The sequence below is a fragment of the Manacus candei genome, unplaced genomic scaffold, assembly GCF_025592945.1.
Source record: "Manacus candei isolate 608988 ecotype Guabito, Panama unplaced genomic scaffold, ASM2559294v1 h1tg000076l, whole genome shotgun sequence".
In the NCBI taxonomy this organism is placed as follows: Eukaryota; Metazoa; Chordata; class Aves; order Passeriformes; family Pipridae; genus Manacus; species Manacus candei.
In genome coordinates this window covers 10,767,073-10,794,590 of record NW_026138124.1, presented here as the reverse complement: position 1 = coordinate 10,794,590, position 27,518 = coordinate 10,767,073, and the positions used below count along the sequence as shown (strand labels likewise).

At 52.7% G+C, this 27,518-nt stretch overlaps 1 long non-coding RNA gene across 1 annotated transcript; it reads right to left on the bottom strand.

Moving 5' to 3' along the window:
- Positions 1 to 187: 187 nt before the first annotated feature.
- Positions 188 to 26,895, bottom strand: LOC127480872 (uncharacterized). Its single transcript, XR_007908043.1, has 3 exons — positions 26,751 to 26,895; positions 18,778 to 18,840; positions 188 to 444 (listed from the first exon to the last, which is right to left on the bottom strand). It is a non-coding gene; the product is annotated as an uncharacterized LOC127480872 (long non-coding RNA).
- Between the last annotated feature and the right edge of the window lie 623 nt (positions 26,896 to 27,518).

The window sequence follows — 27,518 nt, the reverse complement described above, 5'->3', positions numbered from 1 at the left end:
TCCGCTGGGTACTGGTCCCTGCGGCAGCGTGAGCCAGGGTGCCACCCAGCCTGAGAGCACTGAAACCCTGATGATAACGAAACCCACCCCAAAAAAACCCACCCCTTTATACCATTCTACATTTAATTATTTCAAATACCATCAGGCATGAGCAATTCCAGCAGCTCCACGTGTCGAGGGCGCGGGGCTGCGGTTTTCAGCTGGTCACGAGGCGGTGGCAGCGCCCGTGTGTGGAGAGACACTTGTAATTCATTAGCGCTTTGCAAAGGGCACCGCTACTTGACTCCGTTTGTGCATCAGGCAAAGGCTGATTCCTGCTATTTACCTCCACGGCAACGGCTGGAATTAGCACGGAGCAGGCTGGAGCAGGCTGGAGCTGGCTCCCACGGGCCGGCGCTGGCTCCCGCGCAGCCGCCACTCCGTCAGTTCTCCGTCATTTCTGCTCTGAGGGGCAAACAAAGGACATCATAGAACTGTGGAATGGTTTGGTTGGAACCTTAAAGACCATCTCGTTCCACCCCCCTGCCATGGGCAAGGACACCTGCCACTAGACCAGGTTGCTCCAAGCCATGTCCAACACTTCCAGGGATGGGGGAGCCACAGTTGCTCTGGGCAACCCCTGCCAGGGCCTCACCACAGTCCCAGGGAAGAATTTCTCCCTGGTATCCAACCTAAATCTGCCCTCCTTCAGCTTAAAGCCGTGCTCCCCTTACCTATCACTGCATACCCTTGTGAAATCAAAGTCTCTTTCTGGTATGAGTGGAAAAACCCACCTCTCCAAGCCACTGTATCCCAGGTTGGCAGCCAGCCCAGGTCCCCAAGTCTCCACACCCAGCTTGACCTTTCCAGCATTAACAACCCTCATGGGGTCAGGGCTGATGATGCTCACTCACGTTCCCATTCTCTGCTGCATTTCCTGGCAGCCTGGGGACCAGCTGAGGTCCCAGTGATGGTGGCAGTGTCCAGCCCACAGTCTGCTGCTGCCACTGGGTGCTAATTGCTGTGACATATTGAGTGGCACTCGCTGTGGGAGCAGGAGAGAGGAGCCCACACACCGCTCCCACTCACTAATAATTGCTGATTAAAAACTAGTTAAAAAGGCAATGAAGACTGAAACGTGCATTAACCAGGTGACCCTGGCTGGCTCCAGTCATGGAGAGACGGGAGCAGGTATGGAATCAGCACTTCCAGTGTGTCCATCACTTGGTGATGATGGGCACATCCTACAGAGCACCTTGTGGGCACTGATGTGACATAAACATCAGCAAGAATAAAAAGCAGGTGAAAGTTCCTACTTTTGCCTTTTCTAAGCCTGCGACGTGTTTGAGCCACCAATAAAACTGCTCAGGAATTATACAGGGCTTTGCATCTTCAAAGCAAGGGAGCGTTTTGTTCCTCCCAGCCCCTTTCATCCAAAGATTCAAAGTGCTTCCTATCAGTCCTTCACCACCTTTAGATGGGTGGGGAATTCCTCTCTTTTATCTTGAAAGAGTGAGCCGGGCTGGGCTGTGGGCTCCAAACCTTCCTGGCTGGAGGTGGATCCGAGGCCACGTCCCATCCCTGTCCTGCTTTGCCGCAGCAGTGGCTGGGTAACACAGCAAAGGACGCCTGAGCTGGGATGCTGAAGGGAGGTGAACACCCGGAGGGGTGCAGCACCCAGTGCCAGGCTCAGCGCACCACTCGGATACCGGGCTCAGCATCACGCCCTGAGCAGCGGGCACAGCACCATCACCTGGGCACGGGGCTGGAGCTGCCGGAGCCCCCCCGCCACCCCCGCTCGGGGCCCGGGGCACAGGCGGCCTCTGGGGCATCGCCAACGCGCTGGCAGCACAGGCCGGTCCAAAGGACGCGCGGCCGAGCTGTCAATATCGATAGTCGTGCCCCTGTGTAAATGCAGCCTCGCCGCTCTGTGCCGCGCTGGCCCCATCGATCCGCGCGGGGGAACATCCCGGGATGCCGGGGCGGACGGGGGAAGGTCACCGGCACATCCCACCCGGCGGGAGCCCTTGGCTGCAGCGGCAGCCCGGAGCCCAGCGGAGGGTCCCCGCGGTGAAACGCCGCGCTCTGCACACCCCCCGAGCGCTGCGGTTTGCATCCATCAAAATAAAACGAGGTCCCGATGCCACCCGTAGCGCGGGGGGATGGCGGTGCTCCAGCCCCGGCCGTCGGTATTCCAGCCCGAGGTGCGGAACAATGCTCTGCCATTAGCAATCAGAATATCGGCGCGGCCGCTCATAGAAAATCAAGAGGCAAAATAATTGAGTCAATAGCGCTGCGAAAGGATTGCTCCTTCAGCCCCATTCTTGTGCTAACAATCCTCCGGCAGGGCTGGGGATTCAAAAGCCTGGAGAATCAAAAAGGAATTGATTTGATTCAGAGCTTCAGCCCGGGCTGTATTTAACACATCATTTTTGCTTGCTCTACATAGAATAGAAACTGTTTGAAGGCAGAGGGGCTGCCTTCTGCAGCGGAGAGACGGGAGAGCGGGAAGCACAGGGGCAGGAGAATATTCTGGATTTGCTGCTTTCCCAAGGGTGGTGGGACCCACACTCTCCCCACAGACGGCGGACGCACCCCGGGCCCCCTCCCCACGCTGCGACACCTCCGGGCTGCCAGTCCCCTGAGCATCCACCGAGTCCGGCTGGGCCGGCGGCTAAAACGGGACCAGAGAAAATGAAGGGAAGCAACTGGTGATGCGGATCGCTGCTCCCTGTCCTCTCTGCTCCGCCGGAGCCGCCGCCTCCATCCGTCAGGCTCAAGGGCAGCCGCTGCGCTTTAAGGGCGCGGGATGAGGCGCCGGGGACGTTTCCCCTTGGGAGAAGGCAGAAGGTGCCTTTTGATCCCTCCCGTATCCCGGCCCTGGCACAGGGTCACAAATACCCTTCTCTCGCTGCCAAGTGGCAAAGAGCAAAACGGCACAATTGCCCCCAAACAGGCGGGGGTTTGTTCCCAGCACAGGCAGGAGCTCCCCACAGCTCTGTGGGTGCTGCAGGGCTGTGCCAGCACCTGCTTTCTGCTGCCCTCCCAAACCACCACCTCTGGGATCCTGCAGCGTCTCAGGGAGCTCAGTGCTCCCCAGAAAAACTTTCAGGGTAAAACTCTGTGCTGGGAAGTCTCTCTGACAATCATCCACTTTTTGGCAAACACCCATATATGTTTTCACGACATCTGTAACCATCTTTGGAAGCCCCTCTTCTCCTGCTTTTTACCTACAAAAAGGGGAAAAAATACCCTCATCCTGCTCCAGCATCCCACCAGCACTCCAGAGACAATGAAGACAAACCAGCAAGTGCAAATTTCCCTGGATTCCATCAAACAGGTGGGCAACAATAACTTGGAGAGGACCAACGACAAGAACAACCCCACAGTCCCCTCCCCAAGGCTGTTCTACAATCCACACGTTAAAACATCAGCAACACCGAGGCAGGTCAGAGCTTCCACACTTAAACACTTGCAGAAAAATCTAAATTAACTTCAGAATAAAACCCAGTACCAACACCCTGAGCAGGGGAAGGGGCGAGTGCCGAGAGCATTCCAGCAAAGCCATTCCCTGCTCCTTGTGTGGCACGTGAAGCTCTTCAAACCCTTTTGGGTCGTTATACCCCTCACACAGCCCCAGCTGGCGGCTGCCGACACAGCGGGGACCCCAGACCCCCACCCAGGCAGCTGATCTGATGTGTTGATGAGCAAGTCATGTCGCTATAATAAGGAGTGTTTATTTGAATAATAAGGTCAGGGAGTTAAGTAGTTGGTATTCCACTCATAGGAAGCAGTTTGCACAGTGTCACTAATAATTAAAGGGGTTTTTTGACTAATCTAGTTGCTCTTCCTAAATATACTCCACTCTGTTCAAGAAACTCATCAAAGCAGCGAAGTGATCTTCGAGGTTATTAATCTCCTTTGCTCCACAGCTGGAGCAAATTTATTTGCTTGAATTAGCATGTAATAAACTTATAATAAAGCTGCCATATCCCTCGCTTTAGAGATATAGTTTGTGTAATGGGTAGTTAAATCTAGGTAATGTAGCCATGGTCTTTAGGCTCAGAGAGAAGAGGGAAGGAACAATGCAGTGTAGTGCTGTGTTATCCCCTGCACTGGGGTTCAGTGGGATTTTTTTCCTGTCAGGAAAAGTCAGCCTTGTTGGAGACCACAGGGCCAGATATTAGGAAGAAATTCTTCCCTGTGAGGGTGGGGAGGCCCTGGCACAGGTTGCCCAGAGAAGCTGTGGCTGCCCCACCCCTGGAAGTGTCCAAAGCCAGTTTGGTCGGGGCTTGGAGCAACCTGGGATAGTGGGAGGTGTCCCTGTCCATGGCAGGGAATGCAACAAGATGGTCTTTAAGGTCCCTTCCAACCCAAACCATTCCATGGTTCTACGATACCGAAAGCCCACCAGGTGCCCCGGCATCCCATTTAGCCTCCTCTCCACTAGAAAACCAGGAATAGCCAAGAGCTCTTTAGAAACTCTCTCAATATTGCAAAGGAGGGTTCCCTGCAAACCCACAGGTACCATCCTCAGCTGCCAAAGGAGAATCAGCCCCTAAAAAGCACCCTCAGGGCTGGCAGTCAGGGACAAAACCCTGGTCACAGCCCCACCACCATGGAGAGACCTGGTGGAGTGGCAGCAGGCACTAAGGTCAGCACCAGACCCTTGGAAATGGAATATTTCAAATAGGGCTGAACTTTGCACAGGGTGCCCAAGTGAGAGGAATTAATTCGCTTCAGTTCACTAAGTTGAGCCTTTCTGGGTTGCAGTTTCCCTGGAACAATAAATCCTCTCACTTCTCCTTCCCGTGGAACACTGGTGGCACCATTGTTCCGTAGTTGGGAATGGGCAGATGGAGACGGATGTGGCAGGTATCAAAGTTCAGCAGCACGGGGAGGGCTGGCCCCCACCTCCTCCTCAGAGGTTATTATTCACAGAGCCTGGGCAGTAAATAATTTTTCCCTCTCTCCATTTCAGCTCTTTTCTGTTCCTGCTCTGCGCTGGAGCAGGGGCTGGGCATTAGCCAGGAGGTGTCAGAGGTGTTAGACAAGGTATTAAGGAGGTGTCAATGGTGAAATAGCTGGGATTACAGTAAAGTCTAAATAAGGTGTAAAATAAAACCAAAGGTGATAAAGTCGCTGATAAGAAAAGCTGGAGAAAAATAGGAGTGCAATTATTTTTCATCCTGGTTGTTCACTCTCACAGTGCATTATCTGTGGCTTTGCAAAGACTTAAGTAAGATTTTTTTTCCCGGTATTTGGTATTTTCTCCCAGCAGTGTCACGGCTCACCAGCCCTCGCAAGGCAGCAAAGCATCCGGCACCTCCACACAAACCCACGGGCCCTGGGCAGGGGCACTGCCTGCCCAGGAGATGCCCCTTCCCCCCACCCTTATCCAGGGGATCGAAGGGCCCGTGCTGGGCAGGTCGCTGATTTGACCTTGGCAGGACATCGGAGCCACAGCTCAGCACTGTCCAGCTGGGAACACGGAGGTGTGGGAAGAGGAGGGTGCTGGTAAGGACCCGTCCCTGCCGGGCTGTCAAATGCAGCTGTCACCGCGCAGGGACTCACCTTCTCCAGCAAGAACACATCAATCATCCCGACAGCCCCTAATCAGGCAGACGGAGCTCGCTCGGAGCTCGGCGGAGGATGGAGAGCTCACACCCCCCCTCCCCGAACAAATTGTGTAGGGGGAAAAAATAATGTAAGAAATGACTCCGGATGGCAAATCAACAAATTAGCCTTGATTACTATCCGGGTCTCACAGCCTCCTCTTCCTCGTGCTCATCAGCTCTGTCTGTTGAGCCATTTTGCTCCTGCAGTGTTTATTCCCGTGCCAGCAGCTCTAGCTCAGTGCAACATTCCATGGGGCAGCATCCCTGGGGTTCCAGGTGAGAGCCCCATGGGACCCTCTCCAGCAGCTGGAGGCTCAGGGAGCCACCTGCAAGGAGGAAGGTGCCTTTTCAGGAGCCAAAAGAGTGCAAGAGGATGCAATGGCAGAGCTCTGCCGAGGTTCCCTGGCTCTGGGCTGTGAACCCAGTGGCCCTTTGTGCCAGACACAAACCAGAATTAGCTCTTTTTTTAAGGAAAAACCACGGAGGAATAGTTCCGGTGAGGAAAAAAAATTGTCATTTAAAAGCACGTTCATCTACAATTCTCCCAGTGCTGTGAAGGGTTATTAACTGATTGGGTTTCATCACATCCCACTCTGCTGCTGCGGAGGCTGATTGTCCCATATTTGCATTTCTCTTGGACAAGCAGCTCTGCCAAGTGCCCACATTCCTGGCCCCCACGGTGGGCACAGGGCTGTGCCCTAGGATGACAATGAGAGCTCAGCTCCATCCCAGCACAGCTAATCCAGCAGGAATAATTCTGTAAGGATCCCTAGGGTCAGTAGCCGTCCAGGGGTGTGTCCCCCCCTCGCTCACAGCCAGGAGCTGGGAAGCAGCAGCCATTTCAGACGTGAACTTTTTGGAGTTAATTTGTTTTGGTTCTTTTAAATGGCACAGAACTGCCAGGCAGGCTGACATCACCCGTGGAGGCCTTTAAAAAAAATGGATGGATACAACCAGTAGATGGATGTGCTGGCCAAGTACAACCCGGGCGAGCTCAGGTACACGAGCGTGGTGTACCTTCCCCGCTTATCATCTCCATTAATAATGTCTTTGTTCCGAAACCATTTCCATCATCGCGGCTCCGCAGTAACGACCCCGACGCAGCTCGTCGTGTCCCGCTGCTGCTTCAGTCTCCTCACAGAGCAAGCAGCAAAATAAGGGAGATTAAAACCCACCAGAAGCAAAGGTCCTTTGGCTGATCAGGGTTCTGAGGGGGGTTATCACGGGCGCGTTAACGGCTCCGTCCCCGGCACAGGGCTGCGGGTGGGACCTGAGATGGTTGTGGCAGGACAGTGGCCCCATGGCCATCCCTGAGCCTCCTAGGCCAGCTGAGCCTGCTGGGCTCATGCAATGCAGTCATTAGAGGTGTGACATTAAATGACTTGAGCAATCTGAGGTGGGAGCCTGCTGGGGGGCCTGGAGACCCGTTGGTCTGATGGGACGGTGCCGAGTGGCTGCCGGGAACACCCCAAAAGCTGAACCCCTGGTGCTGCACCCCCAGCCCCAAGAGCCTGTGCTCCAGTCCCAGCCACAGAGGAAACAAGATCACACGCGTAATAACCCGATGTTTCATTCTGCTCATCCATCAAACCCTTCCTCCTTCTCCATCCCTACATCTAGGAATGGGAAGTGCTTGTACATGGAGAGCTCAGGAGCCAGCTGGGCAAGGATGAGCCCAGCCTCTTCTCACTCCCCTGGCCACCCAGAGCCATCACCCTCCCTCTTACCAAGGAAAACCAAGTTTTGCAGAGTGAGGGCAGTGGGGAAACCCCCTCCTCTTCCAGAGCAGCAGCAATGTGTTCTGAGTGCTTGTTACAGGCTTTGCAGCACTTAAGGATGGTCTAAACCCACAGAGACATCACAGCTCCTGTCCCCAGAGTCCCCAGTGACACTGCCTTCATCTCCCAGCTCTCCAAACTTGGATTTTTAGACAGGAGGTGCTGGAAAACACCCCAGGTTACTATTAAAAAGGCTGGTAAATGACTTGTTTGTCCAGATTTGCATCAGCCAGGATGTGCCACGGGAGCTGCTCTGCCGCAGCACACGCGTCCCCACCCGCCAGCCCGGCGGTGTGTGACCCACCACGGGCTGGGGTTGTCACCCAGCACGTCCCCAGCCTGGCACACAGAAGGGAAGCAGAGATATTAAGTGGCTGATTTACATAGTAATCTGCAAGGGGAGAGATGTTCGGGGCGCGCTCAGCCTTCATCATAACACTTGTCATATTTGTGCTTCAATTTGAAGGGGGAGGAGAAGGGAAATGAGCCCTTGGTTTTTTCTTGTTTTTTTTTTTTTGCACGTGCTATTTGGTGTGAAAGCTTGGACCTGCCACAGCAAATCAGAGCCAGCATCCCACCCACACAGACCCCACCGATGGCTGGATCCCAGCAACCCCACTGCTGCCCGTGGCATTCAGGACCTGGCGTGTGCAGGCAGGAAGGGGGCTCTGTGACTGAGCAGAAAATCACCAACATTAAAGTTTTTGATAAGACATCTGATGCCATGACAGAGTCGGGCTGTGTGCTGAGGTTGCACCCACGGGTGCCCCCCACTCACCTCACCAACACCTCACTGATGGATTTAGCAATGCAATTCCACTTCTTTTTTCTATAATATGAAAACAATCACATTCATGAACAGCTCTATAGCTACCATATGTTATGCTCTGTTTCCATATATGAAACAAGTTGCTTTCAAGCTTTTTAATTACACAAAATTGAGTAGAAAAATTAGGTAAAGGGAAGGAAGAAAAATATTTTCTCCCTGTTGTACGAGCAATTACAAGAGTTTCCTTCTCCTCACAAGGACTGCAGAGACTGGTTAAATTTGGGGTCAGTTCTGTGGTTGCCTCAAGAGAAAGCCTGAATTGGTTTTACACAGCCAAGCTCAGGGCTGCTCTGGTTGCACCCGTGCCCCTGGACAGTTGTTTTCTGTGGATCCATCATTTACAGCTCCGGCCCATAAACTGACAAGTCCCCACACTCCATCCCATGGCCAGCACTCTCGTGATTGCTGCATTCAGCACCCAAACAAACACAGACCAGCTATTCCAAACCTGTCAGCTCTCATTAGCACAGGCAACAGCACGAGCAAACCAGGATAAACCAGCAATTCCATCGGTGCACATTGTGTGTGTGCAGAACATTCCACCCTGGCCTCGTGTGCTGGGAGATGAGCAGTGACAGCCAGAGTTTGGGGGTGGGAAGGGAGATCCCAGCCCGGCTCCTGAGGGTTGGAATGGCAGTGTGCCCAAGCAGGTAAAGGACACAACCCAGGATTTCTGCAGAGCACCCCAGCCTGGGGTGGCTGTGGAAGCTCACCCAGTTTAAATGTCATAGACTCAAAAATGGTTTGGGTTGGAGGGGACCTTAAACATCATCTGGTTCCAACTTCCCTGCCAGGGGCAGGGACACCTTTCGCTAGACCAGGTTTCTCAGAGGTCCATCCAGCCTGGCCTTGAATACTTCCAGTTCCAGTATTAATGTCCCTAAACAGGTGTGTGTCACTGCCCGTGGTGTGGGATCACACACAGGGTGTTGGTCCCCCAACCTGGAGCACCTGGGTATGCCCAACACACACTGGCACATGCCCACACACACAGCCAGCATGCCCCAGGCACGCCACAGGACTCCCTTCCCAGAACACCTTTGGCTCCTGGACCCCAGCAAAACACCAAACCCCAAAAGGGAGCTGCACCCCATCACTGCCAGCACCCACTGCCTGGGCCCCTCAGCCCAGCCCAGCACCGAGCGAGCAACCAGGGTGATTAATATTGAACATCAACAAACAAAACAATTGAAAAGTCAACAGTTTAGGGGAAGAGGGGCTGCGGCAGCCCCGCGGTCCTCAGGATTATTTTAAACGTGCAAAATGCCATCTCTCTAAATAATCAAACTCCACTGCTGCGACTCGGAAATTGCCACCCACGGCTAAAGCTCCAATTTTAAACGCATCCTCAAGTCAATCTTTGTAAATTCCACATTAAATATTGATCAGCCCCAGAGAGGGCTGACGCTGCGTGTTTAGCATAGATGTGCCAAATTCAAACAGCGGCGGCTGAGACACAAAGTTTGCCTGGATCCCACCCCAGGCCACAGAGACCCTCACAGCAATCACCCCACACCAGGGAGTGCCATCCCCACGGGGAAGGATGACCACGATGCCATGTCTTGGTGCTGCCCCATCCCACCAGGGACCACAGACACAATCCCTGTGCTGAGAAACCTCCCTGGATGACCAGCACATAAAAACACATAGAGAGAGGGGAGGAAGCATCCCCAGCAAGGGCCTGGCACTGATGGATGGTGCTGAAAGAACCAGAAGTAATACTTAAATACCAACATGGCAGAGGGAAGGAGGCAAAAGCTGTTGCTTCCCTTCTAGATACACCAGCTCCAAACATATTCCACCCTCTCCATGGGATCAACAAGCACATGGCCCAGAAATTCAAGTTACAGCATCGGGGCAGTTGTTCCAGTTCCCAAATTCACACCATCACAGAGGGGCTCCAAGGGGGAGTTCTGAGCTGGCGACATTCCCACTGATCCCATCAAGAGGGAGTTTAACAAAACCACAATTTTTGGAAAACGATCCCTTTTATTTCCAGATCCCCAAATATCGCACATGTGTTTATATGCCTGGAGTATTACGAAAATCATACTTGAAACCCAGATTTCAACTCCATTTCCCAACCACTCACATAAAATTTTCATTACAGATTGCTGCCCTACAGTGGAACAGGGGGCAACTTTATTAGACACCGCCACAGAACCGCCTGGCAGCAGGAGAATGAGCCAGTCAGCTCCAGATATTCCTCTGCAAGCTACAGCAGAGAGCTGGAAATGGAACAGATTATATAAAAAAAAAGTAATTCAGAGCAATTTCTAGTAAAGAGTCAAAGGAACCATATAATTCAACATTTATATAGACAAGGCTTCAAGGGAACTCATCAAAAAAAAGAGGGACTGGAGGTAACTTTGAGAAACTCTGGTTTGATTTTTTTCCCCTTTTTTTTAATTTCTTGTTTAACCTGCCCTGATGGTTTGTGCCACCCTTGGCTTCAGCAGCACATGCAGGGACAATCCCAGCTGCCAATGCGTGTTTGACTGCTGTTGCCTTCCCTCTCCTTCCTCACCACACTCCCTACCTGACCCAAGGGCAGGTCCTGCCTTTCCCAACAAATCCACCAGCCAAGCAGGGATGTCTCTGTGTACAAGTTGGAGATGGGGTATGATCTTCCCCAAAATGTGCCCACATGCAGTTTTTCCTCCTCCTCGCCTTCCCTCCCTCATTTGCCAGGCTATAAAAAGCACGGAGGAGAAGACAATCCTTTCTGCCGTGATTAATTGGGGCCGGAGCGGTGCCGGGATCCTTCCCAAGGTGCTGCAGCTGCACGAGGCGCCGCAGCCCCGTGACTTTCCCCCGCCGTCGTTTGTCATCGCCTGACACTGATGAAGAGCTTCTCCAGCGCTGTGTCTTTGCGAGGGAACATATCCATATCAAAGCTGCTTGGATCATCCTTTTGCAAACTATCTGCTGCGTTTTCTGGCCTAGTTTCCTTTCTGATCTCCAACTCCTGTTCCTTCCCTGGGTGAGCCCCTGCAGCGGCACACACCACCCCAGCCTGCCCCAGCACCCGGGGATGGAGGCTCCTGGGAAACAAGGGGTCACTCAGCTTCCACACTGCATCTCTGCTAACCCAGGCCGACGTGGTGCATCAGCCACAAACACACTCCTGCAGCCACGGATGCCCTGGTGGGATGCAGGCTACACAGCAGCTCCACACATCACCCTTACAGCAGTCTAGGTTTCACAGGTCCAAGTGCCTCCATCCAGCTCACCTGGCTGACATGGGATGCTGAAAGCTCCTGTGACGAGTCAGGAGCCAGCAGGGGTTTCTGGCCAGGCAGCAAGGTTACACCACAGGATCCGCTGGAGCAGTTACAGATGCTCTCTGGATAATATTAATATTCCATAATTATTATTCATCTGCTCAGGCTGCTGAGCGGTCCCTTCCCACTTAACCTTGGGGTGATGGATGCTCTGCTCCAGTGCCCACAGTCCCAGCTGGGTGTCCAGAGATTGGGGTTCCATTCCCAGGCAGGCACGTCCTTCAACTTCTTTTGGGCCTTAACACCTCAACCTTTTAAATAGCGTGAAAACATTTCCACATGTGATGAGACTCATTCTCAGGCAGCATTTGAGACGGGAGGGAGCTCCTGAGAGATGGGGATGGAGGTGCTGCAAGCAGGTACATGGAGCCACAGCTTCCTGGGGCAGGTGAAAACAGCACCTAATTCTCGATATTCCGTCAGGTCATGCTGTTTGCTTAGCAGAAAAGCAAACACTCACCTCCCCCGAGGTGCATCACAGCTACAGAGGCAAATTTGTATGGCCCTGACATGAGCAATGTACTTAGAGCCATTAGGAACATCATCTCCAGGCCTTCAAACAGAGCCAATTTCAGCTGGAAATCCGGGAAGTGAACAACGAGGAATTGCAGATATTTATTTTTTTTATGGAGAGGTGCTTTTCTCTTTAGGATGGCATCTCAACAAGAACTTAATGAACAGCACCCTCTTGGTTCTGAGAGGCGTGGACAGGCCAGATAAAGCTACTGATTCATTAACATCCCATCGTGTCTGCAGGCTCCGTATTCCCCAGCCATATGGGCAGCACAACGTGCTTCCAAAAACAGGGACATCCACAGAGGCTTTATTACCATCAGCCATCACATTAAAGTAGCCTGTGGTTACGTGGAGATGGGGAACATCTTGTTTCAGGATCTGCTGGGTGTGAGGGAATACAGTGTGGACGGGGAGACAAGGTGACTTTGTAGGACGTGAGCATCCCTCCTGCTGCAGACAGGATTTTAATCAGGATCAGCTCTTGGTCCTGAGCAAAGCACAGTCTCCAGAGCGGATACACATCTCCAGGAGAGAGATGCTGCCTGCCCAGGTGGGAGAGACAGCATCTGCTTTTATCTCTCCCCATATTTGGAGATAAATTCCCATATAACAGATTAAACCTCCCAGCGAGCTGAGCTGTGTGTCCAGCAATCAGCCACAGCCAAGCTGAAACCTCAGCCAGCCATGGAAAACAGAGTGGTTCCCCCCATCCCTACCACACACAGGTCCAGCAGCCAGAAGCAGCATCTGGGGATGGCCTTAGGGGGCCATAAATAGACATTAAGTGACCATAAACAGACATTACGAGACCATATGCAGCCTCTGAGAGCAGCAATCTGTACAGGAGGCTCCTCGCTCTCACCAAGGCACAGGGGAAGAAGCACCCAAAACCAGCACAGGTAACAGCAGCACCCTGAGATGTCAAGAGATCATGGGGGATTTTATGGGTGTTCTTGGAGGAGTAAGGGAATTTGCTTTTATGTGCATGGACCAGCCCAAAGGGTGGCCACGCAGCCTCCACCTCCCCTCGGACACATGTCCTTGGGGTGGCATCTCCCATCCCTCCTGGGACCACCTCCTCCTCTCTCAGCACTGTCAAAACCTGCCTCTGGGTTCCCAGCACCCCACGTGTGTTTTCTAACAAGCAAATAACTCCTTCCTTACTCCGAGCTCCGCCTGCAATTCCGTGGGGCCCAGCGGGAGGGTCCGCGCTCCTCCCGCATCCACCAACCTGTGTCAGCAGTTTATTATGCAGCCCTGTCGGTTTTTTAGTTAAAAAAAAATAAAAAAGAGGAGTTTTCAAAGCTTTAATGGCTTTGAAAACAACACAGAGAGTTCTCTTTACTGCAGGAGAGGTTAATGATCTCCCTCTGCTACAGAACCAAAGTGGACATCATAATAAATAATCATAATAAGATATAAAGTATCACCCAGAGTCATTCAATGTAGGGAGTGGGTAGGAGTTACGATGCATTTCCATTATTCAGAGGAACTGCCAGGTGGGAAATATTCAAAGCGAAAGTAGTCAATTAAAAAATGAAAAGCGTTACTGAAACAGAGAGATTGCATCTTGTCTTGCCTGGGAAGACCTTGTGCTCTGGCTCCTGGTGGGACTGTGGCCCTGAGGAGGTCCCTTGTCCTCACCTCTCCCTACACCAAGCAGGAATGGCAGCAAATGTGCCACCCCATCACCTGCCACCAGAGCCCACGGAGGTCCTGTAGGACCCGCCTGCACGATGGCTCTGCATGGCCAGAGCTGAGCATCTCCTCAGCACAGCCTGGGCTGCTCCTTGCTCCAGCTGCTCTTGGACCTGCAGCTGCCTTGGGTATGTCTGCACACCCAGGTTTTATTCAGTCACATCCAAAAGGACATTTGCTGTTGGCAGTTATGGAGGACACGGAACCACAGAATGGGTGGGGTTGGGAGGGACCTCAGAGACCACATCTTGTTCCAACCCCCTGCTGTGGGCAGACACACCTTCCACTAGACCTTCCACCAAGCCCCATCCAGCATCTTACAGTGGGGATGTTTGGGATTATGAACCCTGTTTGGGTTCATAAAGATCAGGAACACATTTCTCACCTCCACATCTGCTCTGCCCCATCCCCACACTAGACACGAACATGGTTTTGCTCTTTGCAGAGCCTGGGGTGACACAATACCTGGACACCCCAGCAGGGTTTGAGCACAGGCAACAAAAACTCCATCAGAAACACCAACTGCAGCCCTGGGGAGCGACACGACCTCACAAACCTCAGCACGAGGCCGGGGTGACAACCCAGCTGCCACCCCCTGCCCGCTGCCCCGGGAGGCAGGAGTCAATCCATCCTGGCAGGAGTCAATCCATCCCGGCGGCAGGAGGTGCCCCCAGCGCGGTGTCGGGGAGGGGAGGGGGTCAGAGTTCCTATCAAATGGCATTAATCACCTTTCCTGAGGCTCTGCACACGCTGGACAGAACGATTAATCAGCGGCGTATCAGCCCTCCAGCCCGGTCGGGCCCCTTTGTGTGGGTCCCTTCCCATCACAGCCAGATAAGATTATCAGTGACGAGCAAGACACCCATTGAGCAACACCTGACTGGGAGAATGGGATTTTTTTCTTTTTTTTTATTTATCCCCCTGTCTCAAAGATGAGCTGTTTCTTGTCTTGTCAAACCACATCCTTTTCTTGAAAGAACCAGCTTTAAGAATCCAATTTGTCAAGCTGGACAATCATTTGAGAATCCATAAAAAGCCTCGGTGACTTTATCAAAAAAAATAAATCAGAAGGTTTTAAATGGTAACTGAAAGGGATTTGAAAATAGGTTGAGTGGTCTACATCAATTAATCTTCAGAGAGCTGGGGCTTTGTGAAGCTGGAGTGGCGGAGAAGTGTCAAAAGCTAGTTACTGGGCTTGAGGAGATGGAAGTTATCGATATTTCTCCTCTCCTTTTTCTCTCTTTTCCTCTTTCTCTGTCTCTTCAGAACATGTTGAGGCGATACCCTCTGCCACAGGGTACTGCAAAGCCAAGAAGGGCTGGAAGGTCAAGCCCAGAAGGGGTAGGTAGTCAAGGCCACTCTTCCCTGGGGAGGTTTTTCTGTGGTCACTCCCAGTGCCAGCTAACGAGGGCCAGACCATGGCTTTGGGTCTCTCTGCTGGCCAGTGCCAGAGCCCCAGAGCAGCCACAGGGACAACCCTCAGAAGGAGCCATCAAGACACTGCTGACATTTAAAGGCAGTCAAGGAGTCCTGAGGCACATCATGACACCTGAGGATCCCACGGGCTCCGTCACCCAGGAGGGAGGAGAGAAGGGGAGAAAGAGATAAACGGTTTCAGTTCAACCCCGGGGCCTGAGCAAAGCGCTGCAAACCGACAGGAGACCTCGGGGCTCGCAAAGTGAAATGAAGAAGCTGGAGAATGAGGTATTTGGCTGAAGAGAGCCAGTCCCCTGGAACAGCAGCAGATCTCCTGGCCCTCCTAATGAGAGCCGACAGCCCCCATTGCTCCTCGCTGTGCTGCTGCTCCGAGAGACACGGGGACGAGGGACAGGGGGCCGAGATGCTGAGCCCCGAGGAACACAGCCAAGGGGACACGGGGATGGAAACAACGGACTGAGGAATTTAATACATTTAAAAAAAAAAAAAAAAAAAAAAAGAAAGACCTTGGGAGGAATCAAAACGCTGCAGAGAAGGGCCACGCTGCCGCGCTCCGGTACCGAGAGCAGGATGTGAGGGGCTCCAGATGGCTCTGTGGTTTAGTGCAATAAAAAATTTAATCTGACAGGCAAGTGTGGGGCTGGAGAATAATAATAAGACAAATAATTTCCTTAAAAAAACCTGAAAGGAGTGTAACAGCTCAAAGATATCTTCATTTGCTGCAAAGAACAGGGACTATTGGTTATTTACTGCAGTTGGGAGCATGTTCACAAGCTTTCAAGAGGTATTTTGTTGCAGAAGTATAATATAAGGACACTTTCCTCGCTTTCCAGTCTGGGGAAATAGATCTGACTTGGAAATTGGCCAGAAGGGCTGCAAGTTCGGGCTCTGAAGCGAAGGTGATAACTTTGCCAATTAAATATGGATGTGATTTTTCCCCACTCTCCTTCCCTGGAATACTTTTGCACTGTCATTAGGTGATGATATAAAGACACAGGCCTCCTGGTGCAGCTTAATTGCTCCTATACAGAAAAATGATGAGCTCGGTTGTGCTGCACGGGCGCTGCTGTGGCTACTTGCTGCCTTATTAATAGGTGACACCAACGTGTGTTTAATTCCTCTGCCCAAGGAAAAACAGAGAGATGGCAAAGCCCTGCTCAGCAAATACTTCAGTGCTTGCTAAACTGCTTCACTGAACAGCGAGGGGCTGAAGAGTGAGTTTATATTTAATCACACACTTAAAGTGTTTTGCTGAGTTGATGCTCAGTGCACGGGAGGCAGGATGGACTCCCCGTTAAGTGATCTTTTATTCCCATATCCTTATATTTTTCTCTTTTATTGATACACAGCGCAGACTATCCTGTGTTTTGCAATCTGCTGCTGGATGATTTCTAGTCCAGGGTGAAGCCTGGGCAATCGAAGGACAAAAAAAAGCACAGCTTCTCTGGGCAACCTGCACCCCCTCACAGGGAAGAATTTCTTCCTATTGTTGTTATTATTATTCAGCCTTTGGGAAAGCAGCATTACTGCATGTTTTCGGTCTTTACTTCCTCAGTAGCCAACAGACCCCTCCTTAAAAGTCCATATTTGTTTCTGCTTTGTAACAATCTCTCTAGGAAAAAGTTTTTTAAGGGATTGGCCCTCTCCCAAAAGAAACTGGGGGAGGCACCCTCCAATCTGCACGAAAAGCAGGTGGGCACGGGCTGCAGGGGCAGGGAATTTGCATTTGCTGAGGCTCTGAAGATTGAGTTTCACTCCCGAAGAAGCTGCTGTTGGCACGGGGGGAGCAGAGCAGGGAGGAGAGGCTGCCACTAAATTGATGGCAACAGAAAAAGCTGGAGGTACAAATGGCTTGAGAAAAGGCGTGATGAGATGTGACTGCCCTGGGTCCTGGGACTGGAGAGAGCAAAATAGGAAAAGACCACCTGGACGAAGAGAAAGTGCTTCTGATTGCTCGGGGAAAAACGGAGTTAAAGATCATTGGAACGGACAAGGCAATCTGGCGGCGGCGCGGGCTGTGATTGCTGCCGGGGCGGGCAGGGGCTGCACCCCCGGGGATGCGGGGAGGGGGGATGGAGCCGGCACTGGCACAGGGCATCATCTGCACGGGTGTGACGTGCGGGCACAGGGGTCCGGCCACAGCAGCATTTCGGGGGGGCTGAGCCCCGGCAGCCCCAGCTCTGCCAGCTCCCCTCGACAAAGCAGAGAGCTCAGCCCCGAGTTCAGCACCGTGGCAGAGCCAAGGACACCCTGGCCAGCCCCCGGGAAGCAGGAGTGAACCAAACCATGGTGGGGAAGTATCATTTAGGGGTCACACAAATCCTGGGGTGCGACACACCCCCCACATCTCCTCCAGCCCAAAGACCTTCACCCCGAGTGATGCTCTGAGCATCCCGGGAGTGTGTGTGCTCTGGGCTGTGCACTCACACAGCCAAAGATTTTCTAAAGGTTATGCAAAGGTTACCACCCAATTAATGTGCTGGAGCAGCACTAGCTCTGTTTGCCTAATTTCCAAATCTGAAGGCCACGGGGCAACTCAGCAGCTCAAAGGCTCCAGCTCCCCCTACACATCTGTGCTGGCCCCTCAGTCCCGAGCTGCATTCTGGCACACAGGTGATGGCAGCGATGAAGATAACAACAGTAATGTATCCATTTCCTCTACCTTGGGCATTTTTAAATCATCTCATCTCAGAAATGAGCCAATTTCAGCCTTTTGCCTGACAACCTGTTGGACCCTCTGAGCGACGGGCAGATGGTGGGGTTGTATTCACACATCACCTCTTGTGGCATTGCACGGGCTGGGAACCCAATCACTGCTCTGTTTGAAGGTCACAGAATTATAGAACGGTTTGGGTTGGAAAGGACCTTAAAGCTCATCTAGTTCCAACCCTCTGCCATGGAAGGAAGGGCACAGAGGGACCTACCTAATCTGCCTGACACCCTCTGAACTCCCACGACACAAGAGGAGAGGCAGAGCCCCAGGAAGATGGAGACTGACTTTGCTCTGGGTACTGACCAAACCAGCAGCAGGTTCTGGAGGCTCAGTCTCCAGCTGTAGGATAACACTGTGTGCAGAACACACAGAGATGAACTGTTCCAAAATAGGCATAAAATATATTTTTTTTTTTTCAAATGTCCCTCCTCATGTTATTAACTATGTCTCAGGTTACTAACCACAAGCAAATTAGGAGTATTTCCTTCCCAGCATCACGAGCCTGAGGTAGCTGCTCCCTTTAACCCAGGACTTCCATTAGCCTTTATAGACAATTTCCCTGTCAGGCTTTCCATGTATGATCACAGCTTCCCAGCTCCCAGCATTCCAATCCACCCAATCTATCCTTATTGCAACTCCAAGTGCTTCACTAATTCCTTAACTCACACTGCAATCTCAGAATACGGGGTTGAACAGCAGCAGTGCTCCTGCCGCTGCTTCCAAATGAAATGAGCCAGGAGGAAAAACATTCCGAAAGGTTTTCAGTTGGGCGTTCGTGGTTTGAAGGACATTTTAAAGGCAGGGAACACAACCTGGCTCCTGCTGATGTTCATGAGGATTTAATTGTGAGAAATAGCAGACGGTGTTGGAGTGGAGCAAGGAAAGGGGGTGAAGTCTGATACGACATTAAGAAGATGTGACTTACCTTTCCAATCCCCCCAGGGTCCCACGGAGCAGGGCTGGTCATCTTGGCTGTATTTTTGGCCTCCTGTGTTGAGAAAATAAAGAGCCATCAGTAGCAGAAGATGGGGACTGGGTAACCCTCTTATACCAAGGATTGCAAAACGAAACACATCTTTTAAAAGCTGCTGTTTTGGAGGGCCCCTCCAAAAAGTCACAACAGAAGTACCCTGAGAACAGACTGTGGCGCTCAGGACATTCCCAAAATAAGGGACAAAGCAGCTACTGGACCAATGGTGGGAAGGAGACCACAGGCACTGGATCTTAGTCCAGGCTCCAAACTTTTCCTCCCTCCCAGGAGTGACACAGGAGGGTCTGGGTTTTTCCCAGGCTGTGGAAGCCTCATGAGCAGAGTGGGACTGTGAGGCAGCAAAGAAAGGAAGGAGAAGCTGAATAGAAGAGTTTGCAACACCTGATGTTTGGTCCAGCAGAAAATCCAGACTGGTCCCTGTTATTGCTCAGCTCACCCAGGGGTGCCATGGAGGCACCTCTTTCTTAGATATTTCTGGATATTACAGTAGGTTTGGTTTCCTTCCAACACCACAAAACTGGTGGTTGCTGGGAGTCTGCCCTTGCCTGCACCCTGAGCCCCCCAGGGCCCATCCCAAGCCCCCCCAGCCCCCTGTGCCCCACAGAGCCAGGGAGGAAAACAAACAGCAGCAGAAAGCTGAAAACTTTCAGTCTCTCTCTCCTGTTAATTATGATCTTATTTTGCACAGAGAACCTGTCATTCAGCTGCTGGTAATGGATAGTTTCTATTTCAATTCTCCCTCCACCCTATTATCTTTTATAAAATTCCGCCGGGCCGGGTGATGGATTGATAAGGGCCGGGCCCGGCGGGAGCCGCTCGCTCGGAATGGCTCTCACACACCCAACTTCTGTATCTTTTTAAATATTTCAGTTGTTTGAGATCTTTATTTCACATTTCGATTTCCTGTAGTACAGTAAATTTATCTTAGTCACCCAGTCAAGTTCTCTCCAAGTCTCTTATCTTCTCCTCCCCTGTACGGCTGAAGGCCCCTACACTATCTGTGCTGCTGATAAAGCCGGCCCTGGCAACCCACAGATCCCGCTGATCCGGCGGCCCCAGCCCCACAGAGACCTTGGAGGGCCCGTGCTCAGCCCAGAGGAGACCTTGGAAGCCCCATGCTCTGCAGCAGCTGGAAGTTCAATGCCCAAACCCAGCACTGGCTCCTCTCAGGGCACCTCCTGCTCAGCTGGAGAAGTGTCTGGGGCTCCCTGTGGACCCAAGGGATATTGTGGGCAAGGGCAGCTGCTCCCTGCAAGGAAAGCCCAGCTGGGGCCATGTGGGACGTCCCCAGTGGAGGGGTCTGTGCCAGCCAGACACCCTGCTGTAGTCCCAGGCCGGCAGGCAGAGCTCATCAACACAACGATGTGTTTTTCCTCCACTAAACCACAAATTTTTAAATACCTCAACAGCAAGGAGCAGAGAGGACATCCCGCTCTGCCACGGAAAACCCCATCCCAACAGCATCCATCACACCCAGGGAGGAGACAGGAGCGATCAAATAAAAACAACAATGAGCAGAAACAACAAACAGGTAAAACCAAGTCAGCTCCCCGCCGTTCCCTCGGCGGCACCGGCAGCGCCGAGCGCGATCAGGCAGCACCCCCTGGTGCCACCGCGGGCACCACGCGGGGGGAGAGGAGCGGGGCCGGGCTGCCGAGGGGATGGAGCACCCGCAAACGGGGAAACAACTGCCCGGCAAGCCGTGCGGGAATTCAGCCTCCCGTTTTCCCCCGCAGGGACACGTGCCTGGATGGATGCTCGGACAGGCGCAGAGGGATGGCTGTGGGAGGCAGGACATCTCACCTGCCCGGTCCAAGCACAAACACACTGGTTTGGGACCGTCCCCATCCTACCTGCTGGGACCCAGGAGCCCTAGGATCCAGGAAATCTAGGTGATTTCCCTCCTTGGGAAGAAGTGGGTTACAGTTCCAGTGAGTTCCAGCTCCTGCCTCACTGGTTACGGTAAGACAAGAGGTTGGGGTCCTCCCTCTCCCCAGATCTTGGAGTGATTTCATCCCCCGGGATCAAACTCAGCAGCAGGGCATCCAATAAACACATCTGCAGAGGGGTGATTTATCTGCAGGGGAAGCCATGGAAATTCCCAAACCCTCTTAAATATCTGCCTCCTGGCTCTAAACCGTCAGTAAGTTGCCAACTGGGGAATGTATTTGTCTGCTCCCCTCTGTATATTTTCTGCTTTTCATTATAATTTGCTAAATAATACATTGCAATGAGTTATTTATCACACTCAGCAGTTTCGTGATGCCTCCTCCATCCCGAGGAATTTCACCCATAAATCAGACACACAAATATCTGCTGGCATTGCTGCACATTTAACCCTGCACCCAGCACCTTTCACCTGCCCCAGTGGCTCCCAGGCTCTGCCGAGAGCCATCACTGGATTAAATGGAATTTCTTTCCTCCAGGATTGCCATCTCCCTCCTACTGTTGCTCCTTTCCTTGTGGACACCAGCCAAAGGGCAAAGGGGGAATGGAAATAATAAAAATCCCAAACCCAGCAGAAAAAAAAGGGGAGGAGGAAGATTTCTGGGAGCTCTGTTGGTGGGAGAAGCAAAAGTGGCACGAAGAGGTAAATGAGAGTAAAATTCATTAAATGCTCTGAGAATGCAAAAGGACCAAGGGAGGGAGGCTGAATATTCCTGGCTCCTCCAGGAAATCACACACGGGGATTCAAAGGATGCAGCTCTCCCAGTGAGGCCAGGAGAGCCCTGCACCCACAGCAACATGGGACAGAGGGCAGGGATGGCACCTCCAGAGGGCTTCAGCACTCAGGTCCTGCAGAGGGACCCACGGCACGCAGGGAACTGGTAGTTTTCCAGAGCAAGTGGCTGGGGAATTCCAGCCTGAGTCACACAGGAGGAAAAAGAAATCGATTTATTCAAATCAGTGTTATTCCCTCCCCCAGACTTTCTCCCTCCTCCTGGTAAAGTGATGGGCACCGACCCCTGCACTGGTGTCCTCAGGACCCAGCACAGGGTGAGTGACACACACCTGTCACCCACAGCAAGGAGAGAGGGGAGCAGGGGGTCCCCTCATCCCTTTGGATTGACACCCAGCCCAGGGAAGAGGGGAAAGCTCCATCACTGGGGAAATCTTGGTAAGTGACAGGAGAGGCACGGGAGAGACACCCCCACACCTTCTCCTGGTGACCACGAGTGAAGAGCTTGGCCAGCACCAGGTTGTCAGTGCTGGGAAATGAGACACGGCCAGCACTTGGCTTCAGTCCCAGGGGGAACACCAGGAGGGAAAAGTTATGATTCCTCCCTTTCCAAGACATTGTACCCCTCTCCAAAACAAACTGCTTTGAAAATATGCATTTATTGAACTTTACACCATCCATCTTAAATCAACAGTATCTTGGCACACAGACGGGGAAATCAAGGCATGGAAGGGATGAAAAAACAGAACCAGGAAAAAACCCCTCTCTCTGTGCTTTAACTACAAAATCATCTTTCCTCATTAGCAGCTAATCAGAACTACCAGAGGGGAAGAGATTACAGACAGGGCGGAGAGGGGAGTATCTCAAAGAAATACAGACATCAGAACAGATTTTCATTTATTTACTCATTTATCACAGCGAGTCACAGGCTTTGAGTTCATGAGTCTGCATTAGCCTTGCAGGATTTTGGGATGCAATCTCCAAAATCTCAGAAGTGAACAGGTCACAGCTACGTGCCATCTCAGGAAGGAGAAAATCAGCAGTTTTGGGTTGGTCTCGGGAAGTCTGATATTGCTTTGCCTGCTGGATTATAAGAAACCACTAATCTTCCCTCGCCAGCCTCCTAATCTCTATGGGAGCCCAGATGCCTTATCGGGAACTTGCTCAGTGAAGAGCACCCCAGCTCGCCTGGCAGTGGCTGGGGGGTGGATTCCAGCAGCTGTGGGACAAAGGGAATGGCAGGTGGGGGAGCTGAGGTGTGTTTCAGCACCCACCATGCCACAGGTGCCCCGTGCCGTGTCAGCCAGGACAGGAGACACGGCCAGGGCAGGAGCAGGTTGGTGATGGACAACATGGATGTCACACATAACATGTTTGTTCCTTAACTGAGCAGCTCCAAAATGAGAGGGCATCACTGGGCTTCAGGTGCCAGGGCTGAACCCCTGCATACCCTCAGCTCATCTGAACATCTCTCGGCCCACCTTTGTACCTTTAGACACCAAAATAAACCATCAGCAGTTCAAGGGCTTTTTTCTCCCCCAAGATGATTTGCAAGAAGCCAAGTGTTATATTTACTGCGGGCAGAGAATGTTTCATTTCAAACTTCCCCTTCTCTCCTCATTTCATCCTGACTTCCCAGAAGTGAGGAGGCAGGCAGGGTGCATGGCTCTCACACCACCACCCCCCCCCAGGCAGTGCACTGTGCTGGCTCTGAGGTCTCCAGAGGGGACGAGCCCCCATAACTCCCACCAGCCCTGGGATGTCCCAGTGAGTCCCCACCTGCACAGAGCATTTCCTGCAGCATTTCCAGCCCTGCTCACGAGCCCACGCTGGGAAATGAGGAACATATTTTTAAATGAGAGGAGGAAATGGTGTCTTTGTGTCAGGCAAGTGGAAGAAATCCAGGACCAAGAGACTGCAGAGCCTTTCCACTTCAGACAGCAGGTGCTCTCCAAGATGTGGTTATGGCAACAAAATAAATGATGGATAATTGCTTTTGTGACAACTTGCCAATTAAATTAGACTCAGCAGAATAACATAATGACAATTTGTTATGCTCTGGTGGGCACTAACACACCAATCATAATTAAATGCTATGACTGAAATAGAATGCTGCTGTACACAGGAATATATAACCCCAATTCCCTCCCAGTGAAACATTATAGGTTCAGACTTGATTTCAATTTCTGGAGGATAATAGCATTAGCGCACATCAGAATGAGCTTGCAATATGCAGAGAGGCAGCAGCAGCACAGGGACAGACAGAGCCAAGGGCAGCTGAGCCACCAGGCTCCTGGGAGGACCCCCCAGCATCTCTAATGCCCCAGGTCTCAGAGCAGGGGGGGACACCCCGAATCACTGCTGTGTCCAGGGGAAATCCCAAATCCCCGGTTCGGGGAAGAAGGCAGGGTGGTGACTCCAGGGCAGTGACACTGGTCCCAAGGCAGTGACTGGCCCCAAGGCAGTGACTGGCCCCAAGGCAGTGACTGGCCCCAGGGGAGCAGCCCCACTGCAGGCACTAAGGTAAGAGCTCGTCGGGACAGGGCCATGGGGGTTTCTTGTGGGAGCACATCCCTTTGTGCCAGCAAAGCCCTCAGGCTCCAGAGCAGTGCCCTCACAGCCAGACTGAGCCACAGGACAGGACACAGTCCCCTCCCATAGCCAAGCCACGGGATACAACACAGCCTGCCCTTCCTGGAATGATTATTAAAATGTTCATAAAATGTTCATAAATGCAGTGCCCAAGAGTGAACTCACCCCACTGCCAGGGTCTCTCAGGGCTTGGCCACACACAGGCTGGGGAGCCAAACTGCCCAGGGCTGGGGTCAGCATCACTGGGTCAGCACTGACCAAGGAGGGGTCAGGTCCTGCCAGTTCTTAACATTTACTGACAAAACAGCAGCAGCTTCTTCACCCTGAACAGCCACTGAGCTCAACCTGCTGCTCTCACAGGGATGCTCCAACCCTCCCACTGCTCCTTCCTCCTGCCCTGCTCCTTACACATCCCAGAACTGCTGGGTGAGGAATTACCATGACCTGGGCATTGCTGGTGCTGCAGAAACAAAACCCTGCAGAGAGCACCAATCCCAGCTAGAAAGAGTTCCTTCAGAATCAGAACCAGGCAGGGGGCAGGACTGATGCTGCCCAGGTCTTGCAAAGCAGGAGCCATCTGTGTGCCATCCCTGCTCTGGAGTGGGAACTCCAACACCCTGCTCCAATTCCACCATCCATTCTCCCAACAGATACAGACTTCTGTGATATTCCAAAGCTCAAAGGGGTAGGTTTGAAGACCAAACGTGTGTGTGTGCAAGCAGGGGTGGGCAGAGGCAAATCGCAGAGGATTCTACACTGAGGCAATGCCAACAATTTTATATCTTACTTGGAGCCACATTCTTTAAACATGAAACCCTTTATTATCTGCCTCGATGAAGCTTGGCATTGGCAAGGTCAGATCACCTGGTTTTCCAGCAAAGCTGATGAATTATTTTGGCTGCTCCAGACATTAGACCTGATCCTATTAAATCCTTAGTTTCCCTGCCCTCAACACATACCAACGGATAATCCATTGCCCAGGAACACGTGAAGGGGCTGAGCAGTGCTGTGGGGGCAGCTGCCCATGGGTTAAAACAGTGTCCAAGCTCAGAGCCCAGCTCTACAGCCCTGATCTGTGGGACTGGAGGCATTTGCTCCAGCAGGACATATCCTGCACTGACACTGTTTGGGAGAGCACCAGCCTGAGAAATGCTGCAACATCCCTAGGGGATCCCTCCAACCATCCACTGCACCAATGTACCTGCATTCTAGATCCTACAGGGGCACCTACTAGAGACCAGGTAGTTTTTCATCCTAAAACTTCCAGGTGAAGCCCACATTTTTAGGAATTGACCTTGGAAAACCTTCAGCCTGGCTGTCAGAGCTGTGGAAGGTGTCACTGCCCGCGATTGTCTCATCCGTTTGATGTCTCAAGGAGTAAGGCACCGTGTAACTGATACTTCGGCATTTATTGTCACTTAAAATAGCCCGGCAATCAGCGAGAGGAGGGAGCTCAGGATTTAGCCCAGGAAAGGTCACACGGCTGCCCCGGGACGGGTGTAGGATGGCGAGGCAGCGACCGCCCCGCTCCGAGCCTCGAACGAGCATTTCAGCGGCAGCGGAGGGTTCACCCAGGGATGGGGACGGTCCCTGAGCCGAGGCACAGGACAAGTGACAGTCACAGCCGTGTCCTTCGCCCCCAAGCCCCGGGAGCAGGCTCTGCCTTCCTTCTGTGACTCTCCATCCCCCCAGGTCCCCCCGGTGCATCCCAGCGGCTCCCACCCCGCTTGCTCCCAGGGGGGAGATGAGACGCCTTTTCAAACGTTTTTTGGTGAAAGGTCGGACTCTCCCAGGCCTGCGGGAGGGCGGCAAGGCTGCCGTGCCCACCAGGGGAGCCCTCTCTCCCTCCCTCTCTCCCGGGCTCCGAGGAGGGACCGGCGGTGCCGGGAGCGCTCCCGGGCGCGGAGCGCGGCTCCCACCTAGCGGGGAGCGCCGGGGAACGGGGGCTGCGGGGGGAGCCGGGCCCTTCCCGCAGACACCCCCGACCCCCCCGCTGCCGGGTGAATGCTCCGTAAGCGACAAATCGCCCCCCCGGCTGCTGCTCTGAACCTCTTAATTAAAGTCGCTGAGCTCCGCCGGCTCCCGGCGGTCGGGATCCCCCTTCCCAGCCCAGCAAACGCGTCCATCAAGCGCCATCCAGACCCACAGAACCCTGGGCTTAACCGAGTTTGCTCCTCGTTGCACCGACGCTCCGGCTCGCAGCCCTCACCCCGGGGCTTCCCCGTTACCCACCAGGCGTAAGGAACCCGCAGCACCGAACATTCCAACCACTTCTCCATCAACCAGCCTGCCCCTGCCTCAGCCCACGGCGGCTTCCAACAGAGGAGTCCCACATTTACACCACGGCAAGGCCCCTGTTCTCCCTCTCTCCCCCACCAAGTGTAGGCTCCCACATAAATTTACAGGTTTTCCTGCAAATTTGGCCACATACCTGCCTTGGAACGACAGGACTCGGACGCCAGTGAAGGACACAACTGCTTGTGCAGGAGTTGGGCAGACTGTGGAGCACACCTGCACCCTCCCATCTCACTGCTGCTCCACAAATCCGAGGGTTTTTGCATTTTCCAAGTCACACTTTGGCTCCCTGGGCACACTGGGCAGGGAATCAGAAAGCATGTGGCAATAAAGCTCTTACCTGTGGTGATGGTAACTAATGTTATGCAGCTGGACAGGCACCATCTCAGGTGTTCCAGGGAAGAAAAACCCATGAGAGGTCTCTGACTCCACCCCCGGGCCACAGCTGCACCTGAGGGTAATTCCAACTGCTCCCAGCTGAGCCCACTGAGGGAGGGCTGGTCCAGCTGGGAGGGATCTGCCCCCAGGAGCCACCCTGGTGACTTTTCCCAACACAAAATAAAAGAGAAAATTACTTCCAACTTTCTCCTTGCCTTGCCCTGCACAGGAACTCGCTCAGGGCACACCCCAAGACTCTGTGTTGGCTCTACATTTAATGGTAGTGCTCAGTCTGGAAATGGATCCGTGCTAAAAGAGGGATTTTGCTCTTTGTAACAAAGCTCTGCACCCCTCTGGAGTTACAGAGCAGGCCTGGGAGTAAAGTTTGACCTTCCAAGGAGAAATGAGTAATTCTGCTGTAATCACATCCCTGCCAGGGGTGAATTAAGGCACACAAATCCAAACCACGGGTGTTTTTACGTCCTGTTTTTCACTGCCACACAACACAAGGTGTGCCACAGTTTTCTTGCATCATACACAGCAGCAGCACTAAACTGTGCTGGGGAGAACGTGTGTGGAAGGCAGGGATGAAACCCAAAGGAAATCCCTCCCTTTCCACTGCAGGGCAGAGCTGGGCAGGGAGGGAGAGATTAGATCCCAGTTACACTTGTTAGTTTGGGGTGGTGGTGGTTTGTTTTTTTAAAAAAGAAAATAACAAACGAGAAAAAAA